Below are 10,398 nucleotides of genomic sequence, written 5' to 3' on the forward strand. Positions count from 1 at the left end.
TACCACTAGGTCACTGAACACCTTAGCAGCCTTGTTATTCAGCCATGTATTTGATTGATTTGTTTACTCAAGCGCTTTACCTAAAATCCTTTTTTTTTAAAAAGGAAACTATGTGAATATTTCTCTTTTATGTTTCTTTATATTTATACTCCTCAACATTTTAGAGGCAAATTGTTACTGGTTACCTTGCAGGTTAAAACAAAATCATGAAATATGTGTGATTCGTGAAACTACTACATTGTATATAATTAAGTTGCAATTAGCTGCTAATGCATCAGTAATATAATATAATGTATCTATAATAGAGCATTCTCTAAAGGACCCTTCTGAGCAGTAAGTACAAGAACTAATGTACCTTTAAAAGTTACCTTTTAAATGTAGGTGTTGTACTTGCAATGGAGTATTTGTACACTGGTATTACTACTTGGAGTAAATTATCTGAATCCCTAATTCTCCAATGAACTGGTGAAAGGGCTCAACCAATTAAATGTCTCTACTTACCCAGGAAAGTTGTTTTTCCAAGATTTTTTGGGACTAGAAAGTGCTTTAATTAATGATTTTACGGAGGAGTCAGCCAATAGAGGGAGACAGATAGTGACTGTGAGCTCAGACACTGATGGTTTTGCTGTGACTTCATCTTTTAATCCTGTAAACCAGCAACATGAATGCAATGTAAAAAATAACTCCAAAATATATATATACTTTAAAATGTAGTGGTCGAGCAAAAAGACTTTATGTTATATTTTTGTTATTAGTAGCTTTTGGAGAACAGCTAGAAGCTACAGATCCATTCAGTCACCTGTGGTACAGCACTTTCTTTATAAGATGTTGAGATCAGACAGAATAGCTCCTCAACAAAACTAATCAATCAAGTTCAAACTATTGATGTTTTCTTTTACTGTGCGTTTCAAAGATAAAACACTCAATTTCACCAGAATGCACAAAGTGCCTCCATTTCCTTGACAATGAAAGAATAATTTAATGGACACAAGCTTCAATGCTCTCACAGCTTTTATATTGCAGTTTCTGGACACAGGGAACAGCAGGGAATGATCATTTGTAAACCTAGCCATCCTTGAAAAATCATAAATTTATTGCCATACTTGTTTACATAAAACGCTTGGTTTAATGGCTGCAAGGACAGCAACTGCAACTGAGATTCCTCCCTTCTGATTTGATTTAAAGCAGCTGCTACCATGAACAGGATACATGCAATAAATACGACTGGCCTTGTGTTTTTATCTGCTCAGGAAACATCATGTGCAGTGGGCACTGACAAGGATCTTCCATACATCCACAAGAGTCCATCATTCATAACCAGATCATTTAATATTATTTACAAAGGACACAGTTAAATGATAGTACTACTAGATGCATACTCCATTTCCTTTAAAGGGGAAGTTTTAAAACATAATCACCAGATTGTTATCATAGTATCTGGAAGGCCTTTTTACTTTGAACTGGTGGTACAACTGTGGCTTTCTTACTGCATTCTGCTTCCTCACTCACATGGCTGAGCACATATACCAAGTAATGCAGCTGACCTCCTGATCTTCGGGTACATACAGTAAATAACTGCTGTCATTTGTATTTAGTTCACTCACAAGCTGGTTGGAGCTCCAGCAAGTCTTATTGAAAGGCTCCAACTGTGTGGTGGTGGTGGTGGTGGTGGCGGTGGTTTGTAGATCAGTGACATACTTGGGAAGTCTGAGACAGATTTGTGTAATGAAAAAAGTGATGTGCAAATTTTACATCAATTTTCAAAAGTGCTCTTCCCTTTTTAGATACATTTCTTAAGATAATTTGACAGTAATGGTTCAAAGGATTAAAAACACCTAAAATATACAGTCTTCCTCTTATCCACCACTGCCAGATGCCCAGACACACCACTTCGACCCCACTGGTCAACTAATATATATTACATAAGATGAGTAATAATGAATGTACTGCAGTAAATTAAAAACAAAAAACAAATCAGAAGCTGTCATTTTTCAAATACCTAATAATGTTAAGTACCACAGGGCAACACCTATGGATTGAGCGGAGTTACATTTAGCTGTATATATAATGAACATCAGTATGTGTGTATCAATATGTACATCATAGCCACACAGTCATAACAATGAAATAATAAAACACATCTTCACTCTGTATATATTCTACTTTAGTGGTACAAAAATATACTGTAAAGTAAAAAAGCATGCAGTGTATGAATAATCCTACATACTATTCATACACTACATGACATATAAACACATCATATATATTCTCCTGAATAAATTCAGTTTCCTTATTCTAACTTCTCTCTTTATTGTCAAATAGAAAGCACTTCTAAAAGTCTGATTAATCAGAAAGAAAGAAATACTAAAGTGTTTGTATTAGATGCTATTAGACAAGGACTCAATGACTTTAATTTGAACAAAGTGAATGAAATATAAAAAGTTATAGATATGTAGGCTATGTTTTATTATCATATAGCCTTCAAAGCATGTGACTGCCTGGCTGATCTTTTCAGGCAATGACCAAGACTTCCGCATCCAGTGGAAGAAATGTAAATGAGTACCTTGTTTTGTGTGAGTAGATGTGATCTATTAGATAAATGAAGCCAAAACTGTAATCTAAAAATGATCAAGATGTGATCTCTGCTAAATGTTGCCAATGTTGGTCTATTTGTGAGCGAGTCCACCACTTTGGTCCACAATGAAAACAACTGAATAAGTTCCCATAGAATTTTATACAGATACCTGACTGACTTTGGTGAGCCTCTGGCTTTTTCTATAGTGCCACCAACAGATCAAAAGTTTAACTTTTCCAGAGAAAGATCTACCCGATGGTTTTGCACAAAATCTTGGAAACAGTCATGGTTCACAGATGATTCAAGTTCAAGTTAAAGTTCAAGTTTATTGTCATTTTTCCCTGTGCCTTTGCATACACAAGAAAAATGAGATTGTGATTCTCAATCAGTGACCCCAGTGCAGATAAAAACATCAACAGAATAAAAAAACATCCTAATAACAGTAATAAATAGGAATTAAAAACAATAAAAAGAAAATCACTAGTTAAAATAGTCCATTCTCACAAAAGTGCAGGTAGTGCGTTCAGTCTCTTGACTTGACAGGTGACTAGCTGTCAAGGATTAGAGTGTGTGTGGTTGTGTATATGGGGGCGGAGGGACAGTCCATTAATAAGTCTTACGGCCTGTAGAAAGAAGCTGTTCAGCTTCCTGCTGGTTTTGCTGCTGATGCTTCTGTATCTTCTCCATGATGGCAAAAGGGAGAAGATGTGGTGGGAGGGATGGAGTGGGGGTGCGGGGCGGAGGGGGGCTGTTGAGCTGCTTCTTGTCCTGTGTGCTGCAGCACCCGAACCAGGAGGTGAAGCCGTAAGTCAGGACACTCTCCACGGTGCCCCTGTAGAATATGGTGAGGTGTGTGGTGGGGAGGCCTGTTTTCCTGAGTCTGTGGAGGGAGTGGAGCCGCTGCTGAGCTTTTTTGAGGACTGCCATGGTGTTGGTGGTTGAAGTGAGGTCGTCAGCAATGTGAACCCCCAAGTACTTCACACTGCTGGCCTTCTCCACAGCAGTCCCGTCGATGAACGGTGGTGCATGATCCTGTTTGCCAGCCCTCCTGAAGTCTATCACAACCTCCCTGGTCTTGTTCACATTAAAGGAGAGGTTATGAGATCTGCACCATGAATTTAGTTGTTTCACCTCTTCTCTGTATGCAGACTCATTGTTGTTCTTTATAAGGCCCACCACTGTGTCATCTGCAAACTTCAGGATGTAGTTGCTGCAGGATCTGGCAGTGCAGTCATGGGTGAGCAGGCTGAAGAGCAGAGGGCTCAGGACTCAGCCCTGTGAAGAGCCTATGCTCACTGTGATGGTTCTTGATGTGTGGCTGCCCACCCTGACTGTCTGCTGCCGCTGGGTCAAAAAGTTGTGGACCCAGTTGCAGATGCTGCTGTCCACCTTTAGCAGCTGCAGCTTTTCCACCAGCTGCTGTGGGATGATGGTGTTGAAGACACTGCTGAAGTCTATGAACAGGAGCCTGGCGATCAACCCCTGTTGTCCTCTGACTTAACCTCCAGCATCACCTTGAGGTTCACTTTGTGGTTTTGAGTGAAAAGTCTCAATAACTGTTTGATGGATTGCCATGGAATTTGACACAAACTCTCATGTCCCTAAGTATAGGCGACACTTCAGGTGATAAATGAAGTGATCTCCTGACTCCTGCCATGCCATCATCAGGTCAAATTTTGTATTTCTCTGATAGTAGATACATGCAAAACTGATTCTCATCAGCTTAAGTTACACTTTGTGGTTTGTCACAATCAGTAAATGTTAGCATGCTAACACGCCAAATTAAGATAGTGAACACGATAGACTTTATACATTCTTAACATATGCATGTTAGCATTAAGTTCAAAGCACTTCCATGCCTAAGCACAGCCTCACAGAGCTTCTAACGGGCAGCAGGCACTAAGTCTTGTTTTCAAATGAAGACACACAATGTTACTGATTCAAACGATCAGTCCTAGCCATTATCGTTCCATTTCACTGCTTCAGGACCAGGACTTTCATCCTGGCAGCTCTGGATCTACAATTCTAGTACAAATCTGCACCACCTACTGTATAGGCAAAAAAGTACCACCAGCAGAAGTGGTTGCACAAGAACAAAAAGTCTAGATGGGACAATAACCTGTCTGCAGGTATAAAAGGCTGCTGTTGCTGACTTTCTTTCTCTATACTGTATGTGGTGCACGTTGACATAGTGATGTTTTAATTGTAACTTAACATTTTCCGCATTAAACCATATTCATTATTGTGACTGTTAAGATTAATCTAAAGTATCCTGAAAGTCAAGTAACTTTCAGGATACTCGACATTAAGTTAGAGTTTCAAATAATTTATTAATCATTCATTGATTCACCAGTGTGTAATAAATGGCAAATAGAAACTCAGTAGATTAATGACTGTACTTTGGCATCCAGTAGAATTAGGACACAATCTTTGTAATTAGCAAATGTCAATTTCACTCATTGTGCAGCTAAAGGGTTTGTTATTTTTAGTAGGAATCATTAGAATTGGAGGTCCACGTCCCTGGGTGGGCTTGAACCACCAACCTTTCGGTTAACAGCCGAACACGCTACCGATTACGCCACAGAGACTGCATGTTCAGTTTTAGGAGGGGGTGTGGCCCCGATCTTTAATCCCCACCCACACGTAGTACCATTTTGTCAAGCAAGGAAGTGCTGTAGGAATTTGAACCACGGCATAATAAAGGAAAAGACCTTTCAATACATGCTATGTAATTTTAACATGAACATGTCAACCAAAAATAAAAAGTGCTGATAATTTGATACTGAAGACATTTAGCAAAATTCAATTTAACTCATGCTGCCATAGTGTAGCTAAAGGGTTTGTTATTTTTAGTGGGAATCATTAGAATTGGAGGTCCACATCCCTGGGTGGGCTCGAACCACCAACCTTTCGGTCAACAGCCGAACGCGCTAACCGATTGCGCCACAGAGACTGCATGCTCAGTTTTAGGAGGGGGTGTGGCCTATATCTTTAATCCCCACCCACACGTAGTACCATTTTGTGTATAAAGGAAATATGGAAGGCATTCCAACCATGGCATAATAAAGGAAAATACCTTTCAATACATGGTATGTAATTTTAACGTCAATGTTTCAGCCAATAATGCAAAGCGCTGATAATTTGATACAGAAGCTATTTATTTATTGGTTGTTTTGTTCAATTTGTGATCTGGGATTTTAACTGACCTGCAGACTTTTGTGTTTCTCTGCCAAGGAGGGCTTAGGCCTTGTCTCTTTTCAACATTCATAAAGTCTGTGGAGTTCTCTACTCTGCAGAATTTATTAACAAGATTTCCCACACTTCATTGCACTATAGATCATGTGAAAGATAATGGCAGATATATTACTGACTCTCCGTAGATCTCATACATTTGGGTTCAGGATCCTACCACGTTGTCTTAATCATGGGCCAAGCAGCTGAGTTAGAGCCACACAGTTTTTAATTAGCCAATTAAAGAGCACGGTGGAGCAGTCTTAAAGAAGCCAGCTGGCCTCCATTTGACACTCAAGGAAGAAAACTCCTTTGTTCGTAAAGGTGTCTCACCTGAGCTCAACCTGGATTTACTGAATTTGGAGCAGTAAAGGCCAAAGCAAATTAAACAATTATCACTTTTATTTCATTGCAAAACTGTGTTCACAAATTGGATTTTTGAATTTGTTATGGTTCACTATGAGCATGATAAATGCAATAGAAATGCAATCTCTGCTGATAAATCTCATGCCAAACAGCTAAAGCCCTCCCAACAAAACTGAAATGAATCAGTCAAGCATGAACTCAAATATATGGCATCTCAACAAGCACAGCATTTCTTTCCTATGGTTCAAACTGGAAGGAAACCCACAACTTTGATGTAACAAGCAGAGAGCTGATCTGAACAAGCATCAGTATCAGTCATCAAGGAACACTAACATATTAAGAGGGCAAAATTCACAAGGGGAAGAACCATGTCAGTGTCCAGATAGGGTTGTTAGTCTTGTTGGTATGGACAGTAATTGATTTTATTAATGCGTTCCGTGGAGCGAACTCTCCCCGCCAAACCGTCAAAGGCGCCTATTCAGTAGCGGGTGACGTCACATCTGCGTCAGCTAACTTGGAGAAACAGACATCACATGACAACACTCAGCTCCTTGGCTTTTCATGTGGTGTGTTAAAGGCATTCTTTCAGAGCAGCCAGGGCAGAGATGAAGGGGCACGAGGGAGTTATTGACACATACTGCAGTTTCTAGATGAATCTTAGTATTTGAGAAAAACATGTATCTTTGAAGCCCTGTACTCCTCTCAGCAGATTATCTGTGTCCTTATCTGATTTGGATAAAGAAGAACACCTTATCTTATCTTTTATCCTTGAGATTTGACCTGGCATGATCCACAACTCTATATTGACAGGTGACAGTCTTCTGCCGACACAGACACCAAATGATGTCATGATGTCTGAGCTTGGTTGGAGCTTAGAGCTTTGTTTCATTTGTTCTGGTCTAACAGGCCTGATTGGTTGATGGTATAATTGAATGAGTTTCTACAATTATCTGAAAAACAGTGATTGAATCAGAGCCCAATTTAATTAATGGCAAGAGGGATTATGGCCGAAGCACAAAACTCACGGCACTGCTTTTAATCTGCTGGCAACTCAGTCACAGGAGCGCGCCACAGGGTTAAATTGAAGGAGAGAGCTTCTCAAGCCAACCATAACTCACCGTAGTGACTCCGCTTTAAAGACAAAATCACACAAGAGCTAATTGCATGTCACCCATTTTTAGCTGCAATATTTATCTGCACCTTATATATTTATAGTGCTTTCAAGGTGAGAGGAGCGGTGTGTGTGTGTGTGTGTGTGTGTGTGTGTGTGTGTGTGTGTGTGTGTGTGTGTGTGTGTGTGTGTGTGTGTGTGTGTTTCTGAACAAGGCCAGTTACAGGGGACAGATTTTGGGGGGGGATGGGGCTGTGTGTACCTGGGGGACAAATTGGTGATCCCAAATTGGTTTCACTAGAATTGCATTTATTCCAAGTGTAAGCTGGTTTCTGTTTTCATTACAGTTTAGGTTGAGGCGTGGGGGATGGATCGAGTGAGACGTGTGTAAGTTATGGTTTGGCTTAGCCTCTAAAGAACGGGTGCACAGTAGGTCAGTGTTGAACACTTAAAGGAACAGTTCATCAATTTTGGAAACATGCTCATTTGCTTTCTTGCTGAGAGGCCGGCTGCATGCCTGCGCCTGGCAACCTCACCATGACGACAAGACAGCAGGAAGTCACTTCACCCAGCCAAGAAGTTGATCCAAACTGCCTTTAAAACTACAACTTGTCATTGTATACATTTCTTTTTTTTTGGTTTGGTTTTGTTTTGTGATTAGTGAGCGTGTAACCATTCTTTATGCTAAGCTAACTGCTAGCTCTAGCGCTCAGCAAAAAATAAACTTTTTTTCTGATCTATTCCTTTAAATGTAGCACTAACCTTTGGAAAGAAGATAACGTGTCTGCAAGAAGTGACCAGTCTGCATTTAACACAGTTTCTTCATCAATGTCATTAGAGAATTCAGTATTTTTTTAATTTTTTATTCACAGCCACTGACTCAATTGCAGCTGCTGGTGCATAATATTACCTTATTTATTGATACATACATGCACTGGAATTGGTATTATAGGAGAAAAAGATGGTGCATCCCTGAAAGTATTATAATCCAAAGTGTGTTTTTTGTGTGAAGTGTGTGTAAATGTTTTTCAAGTGATCTAACATCTTTAACAGAGATCTCCTACTGCCTACACATACTGTATCTGAGTACTGAGTTCTTATTGTAGGTGTCTGCAAGGCCTAAAGACCCCATTATTCTCCTAAACACACAAATTAAGATGTTCCCTCTGAGTGCCTTAAAAGTCTTATTTCTCTTTAGGAATACTGACGAATTAAACTGTAACTGTAAAGCTTTTTAAAGGGCTTGAATCGTGTTAATTAACAAGTTAATGGCCGCGTTTCCAGGATATTAATCATGTCAAACTCCACCATGAAGGGATCAGCTAATGGCACCCTACAAGCAGCTGAAAGTGAAGTGCAATAAGAGTTCCTTTCACACTTCATGTACTGAAGAGTTTAAGCTTTATTTGGCATGCAATCATATTGACACAGCCGTATACTCATAATCACATCATTCCTCTATATATCAAGGCAAGCTTACATAACGTATGCAGCTGCCAATAAGTCCTTCTTAATCATATTAGTGAAAAACAGGTTGTTCAATACCACTGACTTCTTCCTTGCACTCTTTCGTGTACCCCCCCCCCCCCCCCCCCCCCCCCCCCCCCCCATACTACAAGGCAATTTAATCACATTCCTCTTGAGTTTGGCTTTTAGTGACGTCACGGACTCATAGCTACTGTAAGAGCTACATAAACTGAGTCACTATTTTTTGTGTGGGACGAACGCCCAAACATTGTGGCAACCTTGTTGAAAGGAACCTTTGTAGTCGTTAGGAATGGGAATGTTAGGGGGGGGATGAAGAGGCACATGTAGCGCTGCACAAAGACACTCACATGAATGTGGACAGACACATATATACTCATCAAGACTTCCACCCGTCCTGATCTTGACCTTGTGCTTTACTAAAGAGTCGGGATTGAGTTAGTCTGTAATTTGTACCACTGCTGAAGGTTTAGTCATCATCTTATCCGCTGGATGTTTTTGAGTGTATGAAGTAAAGTTTGTTTGTGTTGCACTTTTCTAGAGCAGATGTCACAAAATGCTGCACCAGTGGAGGAAGACGTATTCAGAAGACTAATTTCATCAAAAGTAGCAACTACACTTTAAAAATACCCCATCATAGCTAATAGTGCTGCCTTCAATTTTTTCTTAAAGCTGCTATGATCTATTCATTTATATTAACATTGAATCACATACACTTGTATGTGAAAAGGACTTGCAGTGATTAACACTGATAAGTTTTACCCTAGTGAGCAATTCTTCTCTGCTCCATGCAATTTATACACTTTCGGCTCATTGTTTTGGTTTTCTAGCTGCAATATTGCTGTTCTGTTTTATTGTCAAGCTCATTTTCAGGTACAAATGGTAAAAAAAAACTCTGAAAAACAATGGGAAATATATTTAGCAGCTAAATAGCCAGAGACTTTTGTCAGGAGTTGGTGGAGACTAAAAACATAGTTAATGCTGAATGAATATTGCACTTGAATTACCAGCTGGCCAGAAACACAGCTTCAAATGAATTCTTCTGTTGCTCCATTTTCTAGGCAAATATTTTCCAAACTTCATAACGTAAAGGTTGATAATTTATCAATGTTTCTGCTGCCCCCAAGTGGACAAAAACAAGGTTTAAGTAAAAGTATTTGCAAAAAAAAAAAAAAAATGCTAGTATGAGAAGTATTCATTATACAGTGTATTGATTGTGAGCTCATTTTAACTTCTGTATTAACTTTATATAAGGAGATATTATTTAATGAGATTATAATTTAATTAGTATTTATAATTTGACTATGGGAAGTAAATAATAACTGGCTCTTAAAGAAATGTAGTGGACAAAACTGCAAATGTTCCCTCTGAAATGTATTAGAGTTGAATATAATAAGCACAACATGGAAATACTCAAGTAAAGTTTTCTACCTTTATATAGAAACTTTGTGTCCTCCCAAAAATATGTTTTGGTATATTTTTTGTATATTTCTACATGGATTAAGTTGAATTTTGGATTATGTCTTGTGTACCAATAACCTAAAAATGTTTTGCTTGTTAGTAAATGTACAAGGATTTGTGTAAGATTACATTTATTCTATGTTTTGACACTTCGAATGAATGAGTGAAT

General features: G+C 39.0%; 2 non-coding genes across 2 annotated transcripts; both read right to left on the reverse strand.

Annotated features, from left to right (window-relative positions):
- Positions 1–5,090: 5,090 nt before the first annotated feature.
- trnan-guu (transfer RNA asparagine (anticodon GUU)) lies at positions 5,091–5,163 on the reverse strand. Its single transcript has one exon. It is a non-coding gene; the product is annotated as a tRNA-Asn (tRNA).
- A 291-nt stretch (positions 5,164–5,454) lies between these two features.
- Positions 5,455–5,528, reverse strand: trnan-guu (transfer RNA asparagine (anticodon GUU)). The gene has a single exon. It is a non-coding gene; the product is annotated as a tRNA-Asn (tRNA).
- Positions 5,529–10,398: the final 4,870 nt, after the last annotated feature.

Source organism: Scomber scombrus, chromosome 9 (genome assembly GCF_963691925.1).
Source record: "Scomber scombrus chromosome 9, fScoSco1.1, whole genome shotgun sequence".
In the NCBI taxonomy this organism is placed as follows: Eukaryota; Metazoa; Chordata; class Actinopteri; order Scombriformes; family Scombridae; genus Scomber; species Scomber scombrus.